Source organism: Pristiophorus japonicus, unplaced genomic scaffold (assembly GCF_044704955.1).
Source record: "Pristiophorus japonicus isolate sPriJap1 unplaced genomic scaffold, sPriJap1.hap1 HAP1_SCAFFOLD_278, whole genome shotgun sequence".
Taxonomy (NCBI): domain Eukaryota; kingdom Metazoa; phylum Chordata; class Chondrichthyes; family Pristiophoridae; genus Pristiophorus; species Pristiophorus japonicus.
In genome coordinates, this window is record NW_027252538.1 from 52,751 (window position 1) to 79,026 (window position 26,276).

At 47.2% G+C, this 26,276-nt stretch overlaps 2 protein-coding genes and 1 long non-coding RNA gene across 3 annotated transcripts in view; 2 read left to right on the forward strand and 1 right to left on the reverse strand.

Annotated features, from left to right (window-relative positions):
• LOC139247642 (zinc finger protein 664-like) overlaps nucleotides 1-26,276 on the reverse strand; it is a 334,128-nt gene that overhangs the window by 37,324 nt on the left and 270,528 nt on the right. The gene's annotated exons all lie outside the window — the stretch shown is intronic.
• The window catches only part of LOC139247647 (zinc finger protein 585A-like), a 75,504-nt gene that overhangs the window by 36,358 nt on the left and 12,870 nt on the right, over nucleotides 1-26,276 (forward strand). The gene's annotated exons all lie outside the window — the stretch shown is intronic.
• LOC139247649 (uncharacterized) lies at nucleotides 198-24,776 on the forward strand. Its single transcript, XR_011590944.1, has 3 exons — nucleotides 198-405; nucleotides 558-723; nucleotides 23,851-24,776. It is a non-coding gene; the product is annotated as an uncharacterized lncRNA (long non-coding RNA).

Genomic DNA, 26,276 nt, shown 5'->3' on the forward strand with positions numbered 1-26,276 from the left:
ATCAGACAGTGTGTAACCCGGGGGCCCAGTGAGATCAGACAGTGTGTATCCCGGGGGCCCAGTGAGATCAGACAGTGTGTAACCCGGGGGCCCAGTGAGATCAGACAGTGTGTAACCCGGGGGCCCAGTGAGATCAGACAGTGTGTAACCTGGGGGCCCAGTGAGATCAGACAGTGTGTAACGCGGGGGCCCAGTGAGATCAGACAGTGTGTAACCCGGGGGCCCAGTGAGATCAGACAGTGTGTAACCCGGGGGCCCAGTGAGATCAGACAGTGTGTAACCCGGGGGCCCAGTGAGATCAGACAGTGTGTAACCCGGGGGCCCAGTGAGATCAGACAGTGTGTAACGCGGGGGCCCAGTGAGATCAGACAGTGTGTAACCCGAGGAGATTTCTGGTGATTTTCTGTAAGTCCAGACGGGCAGCAGAGATCTGAGGAAAAGGATAAAATCAAACAGAAATACTGGATATATACTGTTCTGAAACGTTGGAAAAACACTTTACACTACATTCCACTTCACAACATTAATCTTCTAATTTTCTGCCCTGTGATAATTAGATCTCCCGGTGAATGGCGGAGTGATTGAGAAAGTTCCACAGCTGGAAGGAAACGGGGATTGTGGACTGAGGAACAACAGCAGGTGAACCAGCACAGGATTGTGAAAGCACCAACCAGTGAGCCCCTTCCGATTGAAAGCGCTTCAATAGATCGACTGCGGAGAAAGGTAAGAAAAAGTGCCATTTACTCAGATACACACCGGTCCTGTCGACAGTACACACAGGTTACAAGGTAAGACAGGAAATGAGACCGGGAGAGACTAACCACCGAGCACAATTATCCAGCATGAGGCCATGCAATGGGATGTAAAGTGAGATCAGTTTCTGTCTCTAAACACAGTCACAGTGAATCTTGTGTGTGTTTTAGAGTAAAGGGCTTTGATCTAAGAGGTGACTCCAGTTTGAGGCAGAGCCCGGCAGATGGACCGGTCTCTGTACATTAGGTGCGGCTGAACTCACACCGACACCATCAGATCTCAATGTTCAAATATTTCCCATCTGGTGAGAAAGCCAATGGAAAGATTGAACCGGAAGCACATCGTCAATTCACTGATCATGGTGCACAGACCCATCTGAAAGACCAGCACAGCCTATCACCCACAGAATCAATGATTCATTCATGGACATTTAGAATTATAAGAAAATATATTGATAACTACTTTATATTGATTACTAATATTGAAGCATTAATCACGAGAGATATGCAGTATTCTAATATACTGAAACACAGATATGGAGAGTTGCAATTTATTGATTGGCCTCGTACTTGACCTCGAGATGAGCTTCCGAACCCATATTTCCTCAGTCACCAAGTACGCTTACTTCCACCTCCATAACATCGCCGGTCTCTGCCCCTTCCTCAGCTCATCTGCTCAAACCCTCATCCATGCCTCTGATCGGCCTCACACCTCGCACTCTCCGTAAACATAAGCTTAAACTTAGGGGGCATAGTTTTAAGGTGGTTGGTGGAAGGTTTAGAGGGGATTTGAGTGGGGGCTTCTTTACACAGAGGGTTTTGGGGATCTGGAACTCAATGCCTGGAAGAGTAGTGGATACAGAAACCTTCACTACTTTTAAGAGATGGTTGGATGGGCACTTAAAGTGCCGTAACCTGCAGGGTACGGACCTAGAGCTGGTAATTGGGATTAGACTAGATCACCTCTTGTTGGCCAGCGCAGATATAATGGTAAGTGCTGCAGGGAATCGAATATGGCCAGGGTGATCTGGACGAGTTTCGATCGCCTGGATGGGTAGGAGAGAAATTTTCCCACATTTTCTTTCCCTAAATTGGCCTGGGTTTTTTACCTGTTTTTTGCCTCTCCCAGGACATCACATGGTTCTGGTTGGGGTGAAGTGTAGAATGTTTCAGTGCAAGGGGTGATGCAGTTGTGTGAGGCGGACTGGTTTGGCTGGGTGCTATTTACCTTTCCACCATTGTTCATTGTTCATAGGTTTATATGTAACCTTCAGGGCTGCTGACCGAGGGCCGTGCGGCTCTTTGTCGGCCGGCGCGGACACGATGGTCTGAAATGGCCTCCTTCTGCGCTGTAAATTTCTATGTTTCTTTAACACTCCTGCCCGTATCCTTACTCAAGAACACAAGAAGTAGCAGCAGGAGTTGGCTATACGGCCCCTCCCATCTACTCCGCCATTCAGTAAGATCTCTATTCGATAGAGAATTTTAAAGATTCACAACTCTGAGTGAAGAAATAGCTCCTCCACATAGTCTTAAATGACCGATCTCTTATCCTAATACTAGGACCCCTAACTCTAGACTATCCAGCCCTTGTCAATTCCTCTCAGAATTTTATATGTTTCAATGATATCACCTTCCGTTCTTCTGAACTCCAGAGAATATAGGCCTATTCTTCTCAATCTGTCCTCAGCCCTCTCATCCCAACTTGTACCAATTTCCATTCACCCATCACCCCTGTGCTCGCTGAACTACATTGGCTCCTGGTCCATCAATGCCTCGCTTTCAAAATTCTCATCCTTGTTTTGAAATCCATCCAGGACCTTGCCCCTCCCTATTGCTGTAACCTCCTCCAGCGCGACAACCCTCAGATCTTTGCATTCCTCCAATTCTGGCCTCTTGAGCAGCCCCAATTTTCAGCAATATTGGTGGCCGTACATTCAGCTGCCAAGGCCATAAACTCTGGAATTCCTCCCTAAACCTCTCCACCTTTAAAATGCTCCTTAATACCTACCATTTTGAACAAGCTTTCAGTCACCTGTGCTAATATTTCCTTACGTGACTGGGTGTCAAAGTTTGTTTGCTAACAGTCCTGTGAAGTGCCTTGGGACATTTTACTACGTTTAAGGCGTGATATAGATGCCATTTGTTGCTGATAACTGAAGATATTTTGAATCGTAATATAACGAAACTACAGGCATGGGGAATTGCAATAGATTGATAACTGCAGAGGAAGAGGATTGTTATGTATTGCTCATAGTGTGAATTATTTTAATGTGAGGTGGCCCTTGCACATTCGCGACCACACGGGCTTGGCAGAGCAAGGTCTTGGTCCAATGGCAAGGGGATCCAAGATGAATGGAGACCAGGCTCTGCTGCATGTTTCCTCTGGCACTGATTCTCACTGGGATACAGTTTCCTGTGGCACTGACTCTCACTGGGATACAGTTTCCTGTAGCACTGACTCTCACTGGAATACAGTTTCCTCTGGCACTGACTCTCACTGGGGTACAGTTTCCTCTGGCACTGACTCTCACTGGGGTACAGTTTCCTCTGACACAGATTTACTGTATACCTAATTCGTGCTGTCCCTGCCCTGGGAGTGCTGGCAGTTTAAAAGGAGCTTTAACCTGCAACTGATCAGGAGCTGCGGGTGGAAAGTTTTCAGTGCAGTGGCAGATCATACTGCTGCTGAATTTTAATTGATAAGCTGCTTGCAGTGCGGTTGGGACGGACACCGAAGTGTGCCCTGCGGCAGTGTAGAGGAAACTTTACTCTGTATCTAACCCATACGCCACCGAGTCTGTGGGAATTTAGTGTGAATTTGAAAGCAATTGCTTGGGTAGATAGAGAGAAATTTATTCTGCTGCTTGGGGTGTCTAGGACGAGGGGACATAACCTTAAAATCCGAGCCAGGCCATTCAGGAGAGATGTTAGGATACACTTCTTCACTCAATGGATGGTTGAAGTGTGGAACTTCCCACAATAAGCAATCGATGCTCGCCCATTGAATAATTCTGGGCCGGTTGTGATGTCTACCAAATGACCGTTGCTTGTTCCCTTGGATTGGATCTTTATTTATTCCCTTAGTTTGTTTTCAGTTTCACTGCTGGACCTACCACTCAAAGCACTTTTTCTGATCTGCCCCTAGGAATGAGCAGACTCCTCCCTCCTCTCCCACACTGCACCGTCTCTCCTCCTCTTTTCCCCCTTGGTTGTGTTCCACACTCTGGGCCTTGGGCCTTCCCCGGGGATTCTCAGTATGAACAGGGGGATGTGTGTTGAGACAGGATGTCCCAGCTCTCCACCTTTAAAGGGACATGGAGAGGACCCACTGGGCTGAATGGCCCTGCTTTATGACATCACTGCAGTGCCTAGCAACCAACCTCCCTGAGCCCTGCTCATTATGGGCTGGCAGTGTCTGATGGGACAGTGAAGAGGGAGAAAGACTTGGATTTATTTGGCGCCTTTCACGACCACCGGAGCCCTCAAAGCGCTTTACAGTCAATGAGGTACTTTTGGATTGTAGTCACTGTTGTAGTAAGGGAGAGTTACCCTGTATCTAACCCATGCTGTACCTGCCCTGGGATTGTTTGCTGGGACAGTGTAGAGGGTGCTTTACTCTGTATCTAACCCGTGCTGTACCTGCCCTGGGATTGTTTGTTGGGACAATGTAGAGGGTGCTTTACTCTGTATCTAACCTGTGCTGTACCTGCCCTGGGAGTGTTTGATGGGACAGTTTAGAGAGAGTTTTACTCTGTATCTAACCCTGTGCTGTACCTGCCCTGGGAGTTTTTGACGGGATAATGTAAAGGAAGCTTTGCGCTGTATCTAACCCATGTTGTACCTGATCTGGCAGAGTTTGACGGGACAGTTTAGAGGAAGCTTTTCTGTCTATCTAACCCATACTGTAACTGTCTTGGGAGTATTTGATGGGACAGTGTGGCGGGAGCTTTTCTCTGAATCTAACCCATAATGTACCTGCCCTGGAAGTGTTTGATGGGATAATGTAGATGGAGATTTACTGTGTGCCAAACCTGTGCTAACCTAGCAAGTTGTGAAGAGGACGCCAATAATCTACAAAGGGATATAGATAGGCTAAGTGAGTGGGCAAAACTTTGGCAGATGGAGTATAATGTGGGAAAATGTGAGCTTATCCACTTTGGTCGGAGAAATAATAAAGCAAATTATTATTTAAATTGTGAGATTACAAAATGCGGTGGTACAGTGGGATCTGGGGGTCCTTGTGCATTAAACACAAAAAGTTAGCAAGCAAGTACTGCAATTAATCTGGAAGGCAAATGGAATGTTGGCCTTTATTGCAAGGGGGATGGAGTATAAAAGTAGGGAGGTCCTGCTGCAACTGTACAGGGCGTTGGTAGGACCACACCTAGAGTACTGCGTACAGTTTTGGTCTCCTTATTTAAGGAAGGATATACTTGCACTGGAGGCAGTTCAGAGAAAGATCCCGAGGTTGATAACTGAGATGAAGGGGTTTTCATAATGAGAAAGGTTGAGCAGATTGGGCCTGTACTCATTGGAGTTTAGAAGACTTAGAGGTGATCTTATTGAAACATATAAGATTCTGAGGAGGCTTGACAGAGAGGATGTTTCCCCTCGTGGGGGAATCTAGAACTAGAGGGCATAGTTTCAGAATAAGGGGTCGCTCATTTAAAACTGAAATGAGGAGAAATTTCTTATCTGAGGGATGTGAATCTTTGGAATTCTCTACCTCAGAGAGCTGTGGGGGCTGGGTCATTGAATGTATTTAAGGTGGGGATAGACAGATTTTTGAATGATAAGTGGGTGAAGGATTATGGGGAGTGGGCAGTGAAGTGGAGTTGAGACCTGGATCCGATCAGCCATGATCTTATTGAATGGCGGAGCAGGCTCGAAGGGGCAAATGGTCTACTCCTGCTCCTATTTCTTATGTTCCATACCTGCCCTGGGAGTGTTTGATGGGACAGTGTACAGGGAGTGTTACGCTGGGACAGTGTACAGGGAGTGTTACGCTATATCTAACCCATGCTGTACCTGCCCTGGGAATCTCTGATGGGACAGTGTAGGCGGAGGTTTACTCTGTATCTAATCCGTGCTGCACCTACCCTGGGAACGTTTCATTAGACAGTGTACAGAAGAGCATAAGGAACAGGAGTAGGCCATACGGCCCCTCGATCCTGCTCCGCCATTCAATAAGATCATGGACTCAGCTTCACTTCCCCGCCCGCTCCCCATAACCCCTTAACCCTTTTCGTTTAAGAAACTCTCTATTTCTATCTTAAATTTATTTAATGTCCCAGCTTCTACAGCTTTCTGAGGCAGAGAATTCCACAGATTTAGAACCCTGTGAGAGAAGAAATTTCTCCTCATCTCTGTTTTAAATGGGCGGCCCTTTATTCTAAGATCATGCCCTCTAGTTCTCGTCTTCCCCCATCAGTGGAAACATCCTCTCTGCATCCACCTTGTCGAGCCCCCTCATAATCTTATACATTTCGATAAGATCGCCTCTCATTCTTCTGAACTCCAGTGAGCAGAGGCCCAACTTACTTAACCTTTCCTCATAAGTCAACCCTCTCATCCCCGGAATCAACCGAGTGAACTTTCTCTGAACTGCCTCCAAAGCAACTATATCCTTTCGTAAATATGGAAACCAAAACTGCACACAGTATTCCAGGTGTGGCCTCACCAAAACCTTGTATAGCTGCAGCAAGACTTCCCTGCTTTTATACTCCAACCCCTTTGCAATAAAGTCCAAGATACCATTCGCCTTCCTGATCACTTGCTGTATCTGCATACTATCCTTTTGTGTTTCATGCACAAGTACCCCCAGGTCCCGCTGTACTGTGGCGCTTTGCAATCTTTCTCCATTTAAATAATAACTTGCTCTTTGATTTTTTCTGACAAAGTGCATGACCTCACACTTTCCAACATTATACTCCAACTGCCAAATTTTTGCCCACTCACTGAGCCTGTCTGTGTCCTTCTGCAGATTTTTTGTGTCCTGCTCACACATTGCTTTTCCACCCATCTTTGTATTGTCAGCAAACTTGGCTACGTTACACTCAGTCCCTTCGTCCAAGTCGTTAATATAGATTGTAAATAGTTGGGGACCCAGCACTGATCCCTGCGGCACCCCACTAGTTACTGGTTGCTAACCAGAGAATGAACCATTTATCCCGACTCTCTGTTCTCTATTAGTTATCCAATCCTCTATCCATGCTAATATATTACCCCCAACTCCGTGAACTTTTATCTTGTGCAGCAACCTTTTATGTAGCACGTTGTCAAATGCCTGCTGGAAGTCCAAATACACCATAGCCACTGGTTCCACTTTATCCACCCTGTTCGTTACATCCTCAAAGAACTCCAGCAAATTTATCAAACATGACTTCCCCTTCATAAATCCATGCTGACTCTGCCTGATCGAATTTTGCTTATCCAAATGTCCTCCGATTGCTTCTTTAATAATGCACAAGAGCAACATTTTCCCAACCACAGATATTAGGCTAACTGGTCCATAGTTTCCTGTTTTTTGTCTGCCTCCTTTTTTAAATAGGGGCGTTACATTTGCAGTTTTCCAATCTGCTAGGACCTCTTCAGAATCCAGGGAATTTTGGTAAATTACAACCAATGCATCTACAATCCCTGCCGCTACTTCTCTTAAGACCCTAGGATGCAAGCCATCAGGTCCAGGGGATATATCTGCCTTTAGTCCCATTATCTTACTGAGTACCACCTCCCTAGTGATTGTGATTGTGTTAAGTTCTTCCCCATAGCCCCTTGACTATCCAGTGTTGGAATATTGTTGGTGTCCAGTGTCCTCTAACGTAAAGACTGATAGAAAATATTTGTTCAGAGTTTCTGCCATCTCCATGTTCCCCATTATTAATTCCCCGGTCTCGTCCTCTAAGGGACCAACATTTACTTTAGCCACTCTTTTCCTTTTTATATACCTATAGAAACTCTTGCTATTTGTTTTTATATTTTGTGCTAATTTACTCTCATAGTCTATCTTCCCTTTCTTCTTCATTTTTTTAGTCGTTCTTTGCTGACTTTTAAAAGCTTCCTAGTCTTCTATCCTCCCACTAGTTTTGGTCACTTTGTATGCCTTGTTTTTAGTTGGATACCATCCTTTATTTCTTTAGTTAGCCACGGATGGCTATCTTTTCTCTTGCACCCTTTCCTCCTCACTGGAATGTATTTTTCTTGAGAGTTGTGAAATATCTCCTTAAATGTACACCACAGTTCATCATTTGTCCTACACTTTAATCTATTTTCTCAGTCCACTTTACCCAACTCTGCTCTCATACCTTCATAGTCTCCTTTATTTAAGCTTAGTATGCTGGTTAGAGATCCAATTTTCTCACCCTCCATCTGAATTTGAAATTCAATCATGTTATGATCACTCATTCCGAGGGGATCCTTTACTAGGAGATTGTTTATTAATCCTGTCTCATTACACAGGATCAGATCTAAGATAGCCTGCCTCCTGGTTGGTTCTGTTACATACTGCTCAAGGAACCCGTCCCTTATGCATTCCATGAACTCCTCCTCAAGGCTGCCCTGACCAATTTGATTTGTCCAATCAATATGGAGGTTAATATCTCCTATGATTATTGCTGTTCCCTTTTTACAAGCCCCCACTATTTCCTGGTTTATGCTCCGACCAACAGAGTTGTTACTGTTCGGGGGCCTATAGACTATGCCCACCAGTGACTTTTTCCCCTTATTATTCCTTATCTCCACCCAAACTGTCTCAACACTCTTATCATTTGAGCCAATATCGTTTCTTACTATTGCAGTGATTCCATCCTTTATCCATAGAGCTACCCCACCTCCTTTTCCTTTCTGTCTGTCCTACCAGATTGTCAAATACCCCTGGATATTTAATTCCCAGTCCTGGTCACCTTGCAACCACATCTCTGTTCTGGCTATCAGATCATATCCATTTGTCTCAAATTGTGCCGTCAACTTATCTATTTTGTTACAAATGCTACGTGCATTTAGACACAGTGCCTTTAAGTTTTTTTTTTTTTACCTTTTTTTCCTGCTTGTATCCTCTCCTTCAAATTCACTTTCTTTATTTTTGCTTTCTAATTCCAGCTTTACTCCTCCCTATTGAATCTTTTTCAGGTTCCCATCCCCCTACCAAGTTAGTTTAAACCCTCCCCAACAGCACTAGCAAACCCACCCGCGAGGATATTGGTCCCTGCTATGTTGAGGTGCAACCCGTCCGGCTTGTACAGGTCCCGCCTCCCCCAGAAGCAGTCCCAATGCCTCAGGAAGCTAAAGCCCTTCCACCTGCACCATCTCTCGAGCCATCTGTACTCACTAGCTCGTGGCACCGGAGATTACTACCTTTTGAGGTCCTGCTTTTTAATTTCTCTCCTAGCTCCCTAAACTCTGCCTGCAGGACCTCATCCCTCTTCCTACCCATGTCATTGGTACCGATGTGAACCATAACCTCTGGCTGTTCAACTCTCCCCCCAGAGTGTAGAGAGAGCTTTACTCTCCACATAACCCGTGCTGTACCTATCTTGTGAGTGACTGATGGGACACTTCAGAGGGTGCTTTGCTCTGTATCTAACCCATTCTCTACCTGCCCTGTGAGCTTTGATGGGTTGGTGTCGGGGAAGCTTTCCTCTATATCTAACCCATACTCTACCTGCCCTAGTTGTGCCTGATAGGACAGTGTAGAGGGAGGTTTACTCCGTATCTAATCCATGCTGTAGCTGCCCTGGGAGTGTTTGATGGGACAGTGTAGACGGAGCTTTACTCTGTTTCTGACCCGTGCTGTACCTGCTCTGGGAGTTTTTGATGGGACAGTGTAGAGGGTGATTTCTTCTGTATCTAATTTTGCTATACCTGCCCTGCGAGTGTTTGATGCGGCAGTGTAGAGGGAGCTTTACTCTGTATCTAACCCGTGCTGTACCTGCTGTAGCAGTGTTTGAGGGGACAGTTAGAGAGAGCTTTAATAAGTACCTAACCCATGCTGTACCTGCCCTGAGTATTTGATGGGACAATGTAGAGTGAACTTTACTTTGTATCTAACCCATGTTGTACCTGCTCTGTGAGTGTTTGATGGATAATGTAGATGGAGATTTACTCTGTATCTAACCTGTGCTAACTTAGCAAGTTATAAGGAGGACACAAAGGGATATAGAGAGGCTAAGTGAGTGGGCAAAACTTTGGCAGATGGAGTATAATGTGGGAAAATGTGTGGTTATCCACTTTGGTCGGAGAAATAAAACAGCAAATTATTATTTAAATGGGGAGAGATTACAAAATGCGATAGTACAGAGGGATCTGGGGGTCCTTGTACATTAAACACACAAAGTTATTGTGCAGTTACAGCAATTAATTAGGAACACAAATGGAATGTTATCCTTTATTGCAAGGGGGATGGAGTATAAAAGTAAGAAAGTCCTTCTGCAACTGTAAAGGGCATTGGTGAGACTACACCTGGAGTACTGCGTGCAGTTTGGTCTCCTTATTTAAGGAGGAGTATACTTGCATTGGAAGCAGTTCAGAGAAGGTTCCCGAGGTTGATGACTGAGATGAAGAGGTTGTCATAAGAAGAAAGGTGAAGCAGTTGGGGCCTATACTCTTTGGAGTTTAGAAGACTTGGAGGTGATCTTATTGAAACGTTTAAGATTCTGAGGGGGCTTGACAGGGTTGATACAGAGATGATGTTTCCCCTCGTGGAGGAATCTAGAACTCTGGAGCATAGTTTCAGAATAAGAGGTAGCTCATTTAAAACTGAAATGGAGGAATTTCTTATCTGAGGGACATGAATCTTTGGAATTCTCTGCCTCAGAGAGCTGTGGAGGCTGGGTCGTTGAATGTATTTAAGGTGGGGATAGACAGATTTTTGAATGATAAGGGAGTCCAGGGTTATGGGGAGCGGGCGGGGAAGTCGAGTTGAGGCCAGGATCAGATCAACCATGATCTTATTGAATAGCGGAGCAGGCTCGAGGGGTCAAATGGCCAACTCCTGCATCTATTTCTTATGTACTATGCCTACCCTTGGAGTGTTTGATGGGACAGTGTAAAGGGAGCTTTCCTCTATATTTAATCCAGGCTGTACCTGCTCTGGGAGTGTTTGGGGCAGTGTAGAGGTAGGTTTACTCTGTATCTAACCTGTGCTGTACCTGTCCTGGGAGTGTTTGATGGGACAGTGTAGAAGGAGCCTTGCTCTTATCTAGCATATGCTATGCCTGCCCTGGCATTGTTTGATCGGGGAGTATAGAGGGAGCTTTACCCTCTGCCTAACCCATGCAATGCCTGCCTTTGGAGTGTCTGTTGGCCGGTGTAGAGAAAACTTTACTCTGTATCTAACCCGTACTGTACCTCCCCTTGGACTGTTTGATGGGACAGTATAGAGGGAGCTTTCCTCTATATTTAATCCAGGCTGTACCTGCCCTGGGAGTGTTTGATGGAACAGTGTAGAAGGAGATTTACTCTGTATCTAACCAGTACTGTACCTGTCCTGGGAGTGTCTGATGGGACAGTATAGAGAGAGGTTTACGCTATCTAATCAATGTTGTACCTGCCCTGGTGGGATAGTGTACACAGGGCTTTACTCTATATCTGACCCATGCTGTACCTGCTCTGGGAGTGTTTGGGGCAGTGTAGAGGTAGGTTTACTGTGTATCTAACCTGTGCTGTACCTGTCCTGGGAGTGTTTGATGGAACAGTGTAGAGGGTGCTTTACTCTGTATCTAACCCGTGCTATACCTGCCCTGGGAGTGTTTGATGGGACAGTGTAGAAGGAGCTTTACTCTGTATCTAACCCGTGCTGTACCTGCCCTGGGAGTGTTTGATGGGACAGTGTACAGGGTGCTTTACTCTGTATCTAATCCGTGCTGTACCGAACTGCAGAGTGCTTTAGGCAGACACTTGGTGCTCAGAATATCCCATTCCCCAGCAGTGACATCCATCACCTCGATGAAAACATCATTTAACCCAAAGATAAGAGAAACTCATCAGTTCCTCCACCGGACACAGATCCGGAGAGACAGTAAGTGTCCTGAACATTGTTGTACAGTGTGCTCGATAGTTCCTCCCTGGGTTTGGGCCTTTTGGTGATGATTTGAATTTGATGCCCTCGAGTAAGGAAGTGGCCCTAGAAATAGTGGATGTATTGGTGGTCATTTTCCAACATTCTATAAACTCTGAATCAGTTCCTATGGATTGGAGGGTAGCTAATGTATCCCCACTTTTTAGAAAAGGAGGGAGAGAGAAAACAGGGAATTGTAGATTGGTTAAACTGACATTAGGAGTGGGGAACATGCTGGAATCAATTAAGATGAAATAACAGTACATTTGGAAAGCAGTGACAGGATCGGTCCAAGTCAGCATGGATTTATGAAAGGGAAATCATGCTTGACAAATCTTCTCGAATTTTTTGAGGATGTAACTAGTAGAGTGGACAAGGGAGAACCAGTGGATGTGGTGTATTTGGACTTTCAAAAGACTTTTGACAAGGTCCCACACAAGAGATTAGTGTGCAAAATTAATGCATATGGTATTGGGAGTAATGTATTGACGTGGATAGAGAACTGGTTGGTCGACAGGAAGCAAAGAGGAGGAATAAACGGGTCCTTTTCGGAATGGCAGGTAGTGACTAGTGGGGTACCGCAAGGTTCAGGGCTGGGACCACTGCTATTTACAAGATACATTAATGATTTAGGCGAAGGAATTGAATGTAATATCTCCAAGTTTGCAGATGACACTAAGATGGGTGGCAGTGTGAGCTGTGAAGAGGATGCTAAGAGGCTGCAGGTTGACTTGGACAGGTTAGGTGAGTGGGCAAATGCATGGCAGATGCAGTAGAATGTAGATAAATGTGAGATTATCCACTTTGGTGGCAAAATCAGGAAGGCAGAATATTATCTGAATGGTGACAGATTAGGAAAAGGGGAGGTGCAACGAGACCTGGGTGTCATGGTACATCAGTCATTGAAAGTTGGCATGCAGGTGCAGCAGGCGGTGAAGAAGGCAAATGGCATGTTGGCCTTCATAGCGAGAGGATTTGAATATAGGAACAGGGAGGTCTTACTGCAGTTGTACAGGGCCTTGGTGAGGCCACACCTTGAATATAGTATGCAGTTTTGGTCTCCTAATCTGAGGAAGGGCCTTCTTGCTATTGAGGGACTGCAGTGAAGTTTCACCAGACTGATTCCCAGAATGGCAGGACTGACACATGAAGAAAGACTGGCTTGACTCGACTTATATTCGCTGGAAATAAGTCATGGGAAAGAGAAGTTTAGTCTGAGTTAGAAACTCAAACAATCGATTCACTGCAGACAGGTCACCATGGCAACACTGATAAGACATTCCATTCACTGAACCCACTGTTGGAATCTGTAAACAGATCAGGGGAAACAACAGGGTTTGTCTGTTCGTACCCACAATGTAAGCTTAAACCAGAGTGAGTAACACAATAGATTAGATTATAATGTGTGATGTTTATACCTAATTGTGAAACTATAAGAAATAACAACCAACAGCAGGCAGGGGAGTTTAGGGATAATGAGAAAATTACTGAAGAAAAGTAACTGCTGGGAACCAGGGAAAAGTGTCCTTGTAAATCACAGGGTAGAGAAATTCCAGCTGTCTTTTCCTCACTTCCTGTGCAAACCCAGCAGAGAAAATAAAGAAGAGTCCGGTGCCAGAGGTGGATCAGTGCAGGGTATAAAAGTGAGGGGAGACTGATGTAAGGGGCAATCGGGATTGGAGACACCGGAGATCAAGCTCAGGGCGCCCGAGGTTCCATCCAGCGGGCTGACCTGGTGTCAGTTACTGTGGACACGCGGGATTCAATTACCCGTGCCAGCTGGATATTCATTGATGCATTCACATCGGGGAGTAGAATGGCTATGACCCCCCCCCCCTGCCCCCGCATTCTGAACCCCTGGCCCCCCCCCCTCCAATGCTTCTCCCAACCAAACCTTGGTCTACCTACTATCAAGCGCGCTACCCAGCGCCGAGCCTGTGACCAACATCTCGCCATAGGCAACTAGGCCCATACAGCAGTGCCTGGGCTCCAGTCATCATGGACCCCCTTGCCACTGGACCAAGACCTTGCTCAGCTTAGCCCGTGTGGTAGCCGGTGTGCAACGACCACCCCACGTTAAAATAAATCACGCACAGGCGTCTTCCATCCTCGAACATGAAGTTCAGGACCTGGAACTTCAGGATCCTCATGGACAACCCCAACAGCGATAGACCGGAACGCCGCAGCGCCGGGAACTTAGACGCTTTGATATTGACATCACCGCCCTAAGCGAGACCCAGTGGGCAGGGGAAGGCCAGCTCAAGGAACAATGTGGAGGTTACACCACCTTCTGGAAAGGCAAACCAGAGGCAGAACACCACCTCCACGGAGTCGGCTTCGTTATCAAAACCGAGCTGATCAACTGCCTCAAAGACTCCCCCTGCGGGGCTAACGAACGCCTCAGGAAGCTTTGACTCACCCTATCCCGGAACCAGTGCGCCACAGTCAACAGTGCATATGCCCCAACACTTGATGTAATGGATGAGACCAAAGAGGGTTTTTATTCCAACCTCAAAACATCCCTGACCTGCGTCCCTGTGGGCGACAAACTGATCCTCCTTGGCAACTTCAACGCCAGGGTCGGCAAGGACACAGCCCTCTGGGGAGGCATGATTGACCGAGAGGGGTCAGGGAAAGACAACTCCAGCGATACCCTACTCCTGACAATGTCTAGAACACGAACTCCTCATCAACAACACCTTGTTCCGACAGAGGGACAAATACAAGGCATCGTGGCAACATCCTCATTCCAAATACTGGCACCTGTTAGACTATATCATCGTCCAAGCCCGCGATCGCAAGGATGTGCACATCACCCGGGCCATGACAGGAGCTGACGGCTGCTGAACGGACCACCGCCTAATCTGATCCATCATTGACATCAACGTAGCTCCAAAGTGAAGGGCGCAGCAGAAGCAGTGTCGCAAAAAATGTCACTGCCGGGGCACTTAAGGACCCAACTTGGAGAGCCCTTTACAGTCAGCACCTCACAGCTAACCTGGCGTGCCTTGAGGACCCCGAGACGCAGAATTCCCACTGTGCTATTATCTGAATGGTGACAGATGAGGAAAAGGGGAGGTGCACTGAGACCTGGGTGTCATGGTACATCAGTCATTGAAGGTTGGCATGCAGGTACAGCAGGCGGTTAAGAAAGCAAATGGCATGTTGGCCTTCATAGTGAGGGGATTTGAGTACAGGGGCAGGGAGGTGTTACTACAGTTGTACAGGGCCTTGGTGAGGCCACACCTGGAGTATCGTGTACAGTTTCGGTCTCCTAACTTGAGGAAGGACATTCTTGCTGTTGAGCGAGTGCAGCGAAGGTTCACCAGACTGATTCCCAGGATGGCGGGACTGACCTATCAAGAAAGACTGGATCAACTGGGCTTGTATTCACTGGAGTTCAGAAGAATGAGAGGGGATCTCATAGAAACGTTTAAAATTCTGACTGGTTTAGACAGGTTAGATGCAGGAAGAATGTTCCCAATGTTGGGGAAGTCCAGAACCAGGGGTCACAGTCTAAGGATAAGGGGTATGCCATTTAGGACCGAGATGAGGAGAAACTTCTTCACCCAGAGAGTGGTGAACCTGTGGAATTCTCTACCACAGAAAGTTGTTGAGGCCAATTCACTAAATATATTCAAAAAGGAGTTAGATGTAGTCCTTACTACTAGGGGGATCAAGGGGTATGGCGAGAAAGCAGGAATGGGGTACTGAAGTTGCATGTTCAGCCATGAACTCATTAAATAGCGGTGCAGGCTCAAAGGGCCGAATGGCCTACTCCTGCACCTATTTTCTTTGTTTCTATGCTTGGTCTGTCCTCCAGGCCTCCATAACCAGTGCCTGCAACGAGATGCTCGGTCACTCAACCAGGAAATACCAGGACTGGTTTGATGAGAATGATCAGGAGATTCAAGAGCTAATAGATTGCAAGCGCAGGGCATTTCTGAGCCTTAAACAGCAACCCAACTCGGGAGCAACATTACAGACGGCTAAAGGCTAAGGTCCAACAAAAAACCCGGTACCTAAAGAACAGGTGGTGGATGGAGAAAGCACAGGAGATACAGCAGCTGGCCAACAGCCATGATATACGAGGATTCTTCATCGCAGTCAAGGCCACCTACGGTCCAAACACCCAAGGCCCCATCGCGCTTCTGGCCAAGAACGGGGAAACACTCATCAAGGACACCGAGGCAGTCAGTGCCCGCTGGAAGGAGCACTTCAAAGATCTCCTCAACCGAGACTCTGCCTTTGACTCGAGTGTTCTCGACTCCATTCTGCAGCATGCTACCCGCCACCACCTCAGTGAGACCCCAACACTGCACGAGGTAGAAAAAGCCATAAGACAGCTAAAAAAACAACAAGGCTATGGGAGCGGATGGAATCCCTGCTGAGGCACTGAAGTATGGCAGAGAGGCACTGCTGGCGTGAATACACAACCTCATCTGATCTGGAGGGAGGAGAGCATGTTGGGAGATCTTGGAGATGCAGTGCTTGTGACCATCTTTAAAAAAGGCGACAAGTCCGACTGCGGGAATCTCCCTGCTATCAGCCACTGGGAAAGTCGTCGCTCGAGTCCTCCTCAATCGTCTTCTCCCCATGGCCGAGGAATTCCTCCTGGAGTTACAGTATGGATTTCGTCCCCTCCGAGGCACAGCGGACATGATTTTTGCAGAACGATAGCGCCAGCCCTTATACATGGCATTCTTCGACCGTACAAAGGCCTTTAGCACTGTCAACCGCGAGGGTCTATGGAGCGTCCTCCTCAGTTTCGGATGCCCCCCAAAAGTATGTCATTATCCTCCGCCTGCTCCACGACAACATGCAGGTCGTGATCCTTGCGTGGATCCATCACAGACCCAATCCACGGCCGGACTGGGGTCAAGCAGGGCTGCGTCATCGTCCCAACCCTCTTCTCAATCTTCCTCGCTGCCATGCTCCACCTCACAGTTGACAAGCTCTCTGCTGGAGTGGAACTAAACTACAGAACCAGTGGGAAGCTGTTCAACCTTCGCCACCTCCAGGCCAGGACCAAGAGCACTCCAACCTCTGTCGTCGAGCTACAGTACGCGGATGATGCCGGCGTCTGTGCACACACACAGGCTGAATTCCAGGACATAGTCAACGTACCAAGGCATATGAAAGCATGGGCCTTGCGCTAAACATCAGTAAGACAAAGGTCCTCCACCAGCCTGTTCTCGCCACACAGCACTGCCCCCCCCCACCCCCCCCCCCCCCCCCCCCACCAGGCATGGCCCTGGACAACGTGGACCACTTCCCTTATCTCGGGCACCTCCAATCAACAAGAGCAGGCATTGATGACCAGATCCAACACCGTCTCCAGTGCGCCAGTGCAGTCTTCGGCCGCCTGAGGAAAAAAGTGTTTGAAGACCAGGTCCTCAAAACTGTCACCAAGCTCATGGTCTAAGGGCCGTAGTAATACCCGCCCTCCTGTATGGTTGAGACATGGACTATGTACAGTAGACACCAAGTCGCGGGAGAAATACCAGCAATGATGTCTCCGCAAGATCCTACAACTCCACTGGAAGGACAGATGCACCAATATTAGCGTCATCATCGAGGTCAACATCCCCAGCATTGAATCACTGACCACACTTGATCAGCTCCGTTGGGCGGGCCACATAGTTCTCATGCCAGACACGAGACTCCAAAAGCAACTGCTCTACTCGGAACTCATCCACGATAAACGAGCCAAAGCTGGGCAGAGGAAAAGTTACAAGGACACCCTCAAAGCCTCCCTGATAAAGTGCGATATCCCCACTGACACCTGGGAGTCCCTGGCCAAAGACCGCCCTAAGTGGAGGAAGTGCAACCAGGAGGGTGCTGAGCACCTCGAGTCTCTTCGCCGAGAGCATGCAGAAATCAAGCGCAGGCAGCAGAAAGAACGTGCAGCAAACCAGGCTCCCCACTGTCTGTCCCACCTGTGACAGAGACTGTGGTTCCCGTATTGGACTGTACAGCCACCTAAGAACCCATGCTAAGAGTGGAAGCAAGTCTTCCTCGATTCCGAGGCACTGCCTATGATGATGACATTGGGGAGAGACTGTTTACTTGCTCTGTGTGTGTAGGAAGGGATTCACTCAGTTATCCAAACTCCTGACACACAAGCGCATTCACACTGGGGAGAGGCTGTTCACCTGCATTGAGTGTGGGTTTCTTCTGACACACCGACTTGTTCACACTGTTAAAAGATCATTTAAATATTCTGACTGTGCAAGGAGCTTTAAAAGCACAAAAGATCTGCTGACGCATCATGTCCTCTGGGGAGAGGCCATTCACCTGCTCCGTGTGGGAAGGGATTCGCTCAGTCATGCACTCTGCTCAGATACCAGCGAGTTCACAACAATCTGCAGTGGATGGATTTTTCTGTTATTGCTGCTGTTAATCACGGCAGCGTGAAGGCCCCGACCTGCGAGAAACCACCAGCGGCAGGTCGGGGCCATAAAAGGAGCGGATGTGCGGCGGCCTGGGAGCAGCGTGGAGGCCACTTTAGGGAGCAGCGCGAGCTGGTGCAAGAGGGCGACGACTTGGAGAAGGGCGATTGGATTGGAAGTCACCAAAATCAAGGTCACTGATTGGAGCATGGGCAAGTACAGCAGGAGAGGTGGCAAGCAGCAGAGGAGCGGCGAGGTCGGGGCGAAGGAGTGGTGAGAGATTGTAGAGGGACGTGATCGGGGCCCAGGAGAGGTGTGAGTTCGGGGCACAGAAGAGGCGAGAGCCCAGGGGCAGCACGGGCCCAGCCCACACTGTGATATGTGTGTGCACTAGGTCAGTGCAGCAGAGCTAGTCTCCAGTTGCCACTGGAGCAAGACCGAGCTCGGTCAAGCCCGTGTGGTGGCTGGTGTACAACGGCCATCACACGTTTTTTAAAAAATCCATGCACAGGCATCTTCCACCCTTCAACATGTAGTTCAGGAGCTGGAATATTAGGTCCTTCATTGAAACACCTGTGGACTCATCCCTTTTTGGTGAGGAAGCAAGTCATCCTCGATACGAGGGACCACCGAAGAAGTAATCACATCCAGGACTGAATCATGTTCACTGGCAATCGTGCTTTATTTCTGCTGACATTAATAACCCTATAACTGGGCTTGAGTTTAATATTCTGGATAAATATTAAATAAATCAGCTTTTTTCAAGCACACAGTGTCGATTATTTGATTTCTCTATGATAAGAGACTTATTAATGTTCTGTTACCGACTATTCTATTTTTGGGCCTTTTCTTACACTAGATTATTTCAGTTTTCATCTAGTTTGCATTCTATCACCTCAAATCCCAAACTTGTTCCGTTTGTGTACATGGCTTGTGGGTGTGATAGACTGAACTGTGGTGTCTCACTTTACACTCATTGGATGTTCTCAGACCCACCCCTTTGTAGAAATATCTCGCATAAGATTTTAAATCTGTTATTTTCTGTACCAGTTATCCCTTTTTGGATCTGATGTTTTAAAACTCCTCCACACATATTGCATGTGACAGTCTTTGAAATATTCTGATCTTTGTAATCGTCATTGCTGATTTGGCTGGTCTCGTTGATTGAATCTCTTGTCACTATCACACATTGCACTATTTCTTTAATCGAGATCATTGTTTCAAATGCTTCCTTTATCATGGCATTAGGTCCTCCATTGATCCCCGTCAATAATCGTTAGTTACAGGCTGGGATTTGGGTATAGGTTTCGGGGTTAGGATTGGGGCCAGTGATTATTGGTTAGGATTGGGGTTAGTGGTTGGGGCCGGTGATTATTGGTTAGGATTGGGGTTAATGGTTGGGCCCGCTGGTTATTGGCTGGGGATAGTCGATACGATGTTCGGTTTATGAGTTAGTGATTAGGGTTAGAAACCACTATTGACAACGCAGTGTCACGAGACCCGTCGATTTTAATTTCATTTTTTTTAATAAACCTCACGCAGACGAGTCAGAAAACAGCCTCATGAATTGATCATTTCAGGAACCTTCTTTCTGAACGAGTCCCATTTCCTCCCTCCTTTCACATCTCGACATTTCTCATAGAAAAAACACAGGGACATTAGACTTTGGGACAAGAAAATGTGGATCCAGGTTGTTATGTATGTAAACATTGTAACTGTGTAAGACTTGCCACCAGAGGGCGCAACTGTTGGAGGCCCCAGGATCACATGCGCACCTCGTGCAAGGGAATATAAAAGGTTGTCTGCCATGTTGCTTAGGCGCTCTGGAGTTGTATGAAAGAGACTACGGTCACATCAGTTTTTGCTCACAGTTCTCAGTCTTGTGGAGTTCTTCCATACTTAACAATTGGCGAGAGTAACAGATCACAAACTTTCACGCGGTCATGGCTGCCGTTGGTATTTTAGAGAGATTTGTAGAGGGCGAAGGTTGGGAAGCCATCGTTGAGCGTCTCGACTAGTACTTCGCAGCCAACAAGCTGGATAGGGATGATAAAGCGATCTAGCGTAGGGCAATTCTCCTCATTGTGTGTGGGTCCACAATATACGGCCTCATCAAGAATCTGCTAGCACCAGAAAAACCAGTGGAAAAGACATATGCAGAGTTGTGTACGCTGGTTCGTAACCATCTCAAGCTGAAGGAGAGCGTCTTAATGGCCAGGTATCGCTTCCACATGCACCACCGCTCCGAGGGCCAGGACGTGGCGAGTTATGTCGCTGACCTGAGACACCTGGTGGGAACTTGCGAATTTGATGGATTTTTGGGGGAAATGCTGCGGGACTTTTTCGTGCTTGGCATCGGCCATGAGATCATTCTTCGCAAGCTTCTGTCTGCCGAATCCCTCGACTTGAGCAAGGCTATCACGATAGCCCAGGCATTCATATCCACAAGCGATAATACCAGACAGATATCTTCCCAGCATCGAAGCTCACCGGCAAGTACTGTGCATAAAATAATGTCACTAGCAGGCAGAACTGTATATGGCAGGGCCTACACGCCTGCAGCTGCAAGACCTAGGATGACTCAGAGTCCGCCATTGGGCGTGAATGCAAATCCATTCACACCATGTTGGCGCTGCGGAGGTAATCATCGAGCCCATCAATGTCTATTCAACCACCACGTGTGCAAAGGCTGCAAAACATTTGGGCACCTCCAGCGAATGTGCAAGAGTGCTGCAACTCACCACGTGGCAGAGTTGGCAGAGGATGATCGATCCGGCATGGATCTCGCAGAACAAACAAGAGAGGCAACTCAAGCCGAGGAAGAAGTGTATGGGGTACACACCTTCACCACCAAGAGCCCTCCTATCATGCTGAAAGTCAAATTGAACGGTATTTCGGTATCAATGGAGTTGGACATGGGGGCGAGTCAGTCAATTATGAGCCAGAAGGCTTTTGAGAAACTGTGGGGCAACAAGGCACAAAGGCCCAAACTGAGCCCGATTCAGACAAAGCTGTGCACCTACACCAAAAAGCTCATACCAGTCATTGACAGTGCAGCAGTTAAGGTATCGGATGATGGAGCTGTGCATGATTTATCACTGTGGATTGTACCAGGCGATGGCCCAATGCTATTCAGCAGAAGCTGGCTGGGAAAGATTCAATAGAACTGGGATGACATCAAAGTACGATCTTCAGTGGATGATGCCTCGTGCGCCCAAGTACTGAGCAAGTTTCCGTCACTATTTGAACCAGGCATCGGCAACTTCAGAGGTGCCAAGGTGCAGATCCATCTAGTCCCCGATGCAAGGCCCATTCATCACAAGGTCCGAGCAGTTCCGTACATGATGAGGGAGAAAGTCGAGATTGAGCTGGACAGACTTCAACGAGGGGGAATCATATCACCAGTTGAGTTCAACGAGTAGGCCTGCCTGATTGATCCGGTGTTAAAAGCGATGGCATGGTCAGAATCTGCTGAGACTACAAGGTAACAATCGAGTCTCGTTACAAGACCAGTACCCGCTACCCAAGGTGGATGACCGGTTCGCAACATTAGTGGGGGGGAGGGGGGGGGAAGTCGTTCACCAAGTTGGACCTAACCTCCGCCTACATGACACAGGAGCTGGCTGAATCTACGAAAAGATTGTTGTGCATCAACGTGCACAAAGGACTGTTTATATACCACAGATGCCCTTTTAGGATTCGCTCGGCTGCTGCCATCTTCCAGAGGAACATGGAGAGTCTACTGAAATCGGTTCTGTGCACCGTTGTGTTCAAGACGACATCCTGATCACCGGTCGAGACACCACCGAACACTTGCACAACCTGGAAGAGGTTCTAAGTCGACTAGACAGAGTGGGACTTAGGCTGAAACGCTCCAAGTGTGTTTTCCTGGTGCCAGAGATCGAATTTTTGGGGAGAAAGATTGCGGCAGACGGCATCAGGCCAACGGACTCAAAGACAGAGGCCATCAAGAATGCACCCAGGCCACAGAATGTGATGGAGCTGCGTTCGTTCCTGGGACTCCTCGCTATTTTGGTAACTTTCCACCCGGGTTAAGCACTTTGCTGGAACCGTTGCACATGTTGCTACTTAGGGGTGACGACTGGGTTTGGGGTAAATCACAAGAGACAGCCTTTGAGAAGGCCAGAAACCTACTTTGTTCTAATAAGTTACTTGTACTGAATGACCCGTGTAAACGATTAGTGTTAGCTTGTGATGCATCTTCGTACGGGGTCAGCTGTGTGTTACAGCAAACCAATGTATCGGGCAAACTTCAACTGGTTGCATATGCATCTAGAAGTCTGTCTAAGGCTGAAAGAGCCTACAGTATGGTTGAGAAAGAGGCATTAGCATGTGTATATGGGATTAAGAAAATGCACCAATACCTATTTGGACTTGGGTTTGAGCTTGAAATCGACCACAAACTGCTCATTTCACTGTGAACAGAAAGCAAAGGTATAAACAATAATGCTTCATCCCACATCCAAAGATGGGCACTAACATTGTCTGCCTATGACTATGTTATCCGCCACAGACCAGACATGGAGAACTGTGCTGATGCCCTCAGTCGGCTACCATTGCCCACTACTGGGGTGGAAATGGCGCAGCCCACAGACTTGCTTCTGGTCATGGATGCTATTGAGAGCGAGGGATCACCCGTCACTGCTCGCCACATCAGGACCTGGACCAGCCAGGATCCTGTGCTATCACTTGTAAAAGGTTGCATCCTCAATGGGAGCTGGTCAGCCGTTCCCGGGGAAATGCAAGATGAAATTAAGCCATTACACTGACGCAAAGTTGAAATCTCCATGCAGTTGGATTGTCTCTTATGGGGTAATCATGTGGTTTTGCCCAAAAATAGGCAGGGAAACGTTTATACGTGACCTACACAATATCCACCCAGGCATAATCATGCTGAAGGCGACAGCCAGGTCGCATGTTTGATGGCCCGGCATTGACGCGGACTTAGAGTCATCCGTACACCAGTGCAACACGTGCTCACAACTGAGCAATGCACCAAGGGAGGCTCCATTGAGTCTGTGGTCATGCCCCCTCCAAACTGTGGTCCAGGATCCACATAGATTTTTCTGGCCCCTTTCTCGGAAAGATGTTTTTAGTTGTAGTGAACGCTTACTCTAAAAGGATGGAATGTGTAATCATGTGTCATCCAACATCCACTGCCACCAGTGAAAGCCTCTGGGCTATGTTCGCCACCCCTGGCTTGCCCGATGTCCTTGTCAGTGCCAATGGACCGTGTTTCACCAGCTCAGAATTCATCACGTTTATGACCCGCAATGGCATCAAGCATGTAGCATGTCAGGTCTTCCTTGTTTAAGCCCGCATCCAACGGTCAAGCAGAACGGGCAGTCTAAACTATCAAGCAGAGCTTGAAATGTGTGACGGAAGGCTCCTTGCAGACCCGCTTATCTCGGGTTCTGCTCAGCTACCCGATGCGACCCCACTCACTCACTGGGGCTCCCCCTGCAGAATTGTTAATGAAGAGAGCACTCAAAACCAGGCTCTCCCTAGTCCACCTGAATCTAAATGATCATGTGGAAAACCGACATCACCGGCAAAACATGTACCACAATCGCGTGGCTGTATCATGTGACATTGCTGTTAACGACCCTGTGTTTGTCCTTAATTACAGTCATGGTCATAAATGGGTCGCTGGCACTGTCTTGGCCAAGGAGGGGAATAGTGTGTTTGTAGTCAAACTATTGAATGGACAAACGTGCAGAAAGCATTTGGATCAGACCAAACTGCAGTTCACCGACAACCTGAGGAGGACATCACCATCATCGACACACGAACACACACCCAATCATCAATCGACCTCACTATCAATCAAGAGGATGAACCCACCATTCCCAACAGTCCTGTCAGACCAGCTGTGCCGCAGTGCAGCAAAAGTCCGACCAACTCACCCATGCCAGAGTTTGAACTCAGACGATCAACCAGGAAGCGTAGAGCCCCGGATTGTCTCAACTTATAAATAATTTGTATCAAAGACTTTGGGAGGGCGTGATGTTATGTATGTAAACATTGTAACTGTGTAAGACTTGCCACCAGAGGGCATAATTGTTGGAAGCCCAACGGTCACCTGCATAACTCGTGCAAGGGAGTATAAAAGATTGTCTGCCATGCTGCTTAGGCACTCTGAAGTTGTATTAGAGAGACTAAGATCACATTAGTTTTTACTCACAGTACTCAGTCTTGTGGAGTACTTAACACCCTGCCTGCTCACCATAACTCTTTATTCCATTATTGCTCAAAAATCTGTCTATCTCCGCCTTAAATATATTCAATGACCAGCCTCCACTGCTCCCTGGGGCAGAGAATTCCACAGATTTACAAACCTCTGAGTGAAGAAATTGCTCCTCATCCCAGTTTTAAACGGGCTGAGGAGAAAGGCTGCATTTGTCAATAGAACAGGATTTACTGTGATTGCATTGGGCACTGAACCATGTTCATTCTGGCAACTCTTCTTTGTTTCTGATGATCTTAATAACCCCTATACCTGTGCTGGCGATTAATATTGTGCATAAATATTGAATAAATTATCTTTGTTTCAAACACTGTGTCGAATATTTGGTTCCTCCATGATCAGAGGAGACGAATTGATGTTGTTACCGACTGTTCCATTTTAGTGCTTTTTCTTAATCTAACTTATATCACTTCTCACCTAGTTCACCTTCTATCAAACCCCAAACTTGTTCTGTTTGAGTACATGAGTTGTGGTTGTAGTAGACGGCAGTGTCTCACTTTAAACTCAGCTAAAATCCTTTGAACTACCCCTTTATTGAACTGGTTTGCATAAGATTTGAAATCCGTTAATTTCTGGAACAGTTAATCCGTTTTTGGAACCAATTTAATTAAAAAAAACTCATCCACACATTTTGCACATGAAAGGGCAGCGAAATATTCTGATATTTGTAATTGTCATTGCCACAAACTCAGTTTCCTAGCGACTGACTCCATCCCTCTCCCCAACTTCTGTCTGAGGCTGAACCAGACTTCGCAACCTTGGTGACATACTTCACCTTGAAATCAGTTTTTGACCATATATCCGCAGCATAACTAAGATTGCCTTTTTCCACCTCTGTAACATCGCCCATCTCTGCTCTTGCCTCAGCTCATCCACTGCTGTAGCCCTCATCCATGCCTTTGTTACTTCTGAACTTGTATATTGCAACGCACTCCTCCCATATTCCACCCTACATAAACTAGAGTTGATCCAAAACTCAGCTGCCCGTGTCCTAACTCACACCCTGGATGTGTTTGATGGAACAATATAGAGGTATATTTACTCTGTATCTAACCCGTGCTTTACCTACCCTGGGAGTGGTTGATGGGGCAGTGTAGAGGGAGTTTTACTCTGTATCTATCCCGTGCTGTACCTGCGATGGGAGTGTTTGATGGATCAGTCCATGGGGAGCTTTACTCTTTGACTAACCTGTGCTGTGCCTGTTGTGGGACTGTTTGATGGGACAGCATAGAGGGAGATTAACTTTGTATCTAACCCATGCTGTACCTACCCTGGGAGTGTTTGGGACTGTGTAGAGGGAGCTTTACTCTGTAAAGCAAATGGCATGTTGGCCTTCATAGCAAGGGGATTTGAGTACAGGGGCAGGGAGGTGTTGCTACAGTTGTACAGGGCATTGGTGAGGCCACACCTGTAGTATTGTGTACAGTTTTGGTCTCCTAACCTGAGGAAGGACATTCTTGTTATTGAGGGAGTGCAGCGAAGGTTCACCAGACTGATTCCCGGGATGGCGGGACTGACCTATCAAGAAAGACTGGATCAACTGGGCTTGTATTCACTGGAGTTCAGAAGAATGAGAGGGGACCTCATAGAAACATTTAAAATTCTGACGGGGTTAGACAGGTTAGATGCAGGAAGAATGTTCCCAATGTTGGGGAAGTCCAGAACCAGAGGTCACAGTCTAAGGATAAGGGGTAAGCCATTTAGGACCGAGATGCGGAGGAACTTCTTCAGCCAGAGAGTGGTGAACCTGTGGCATTTTCTACCACAGAAAGTTGTTGAGGCCAATTCACTAAATATATTCAAAAAGG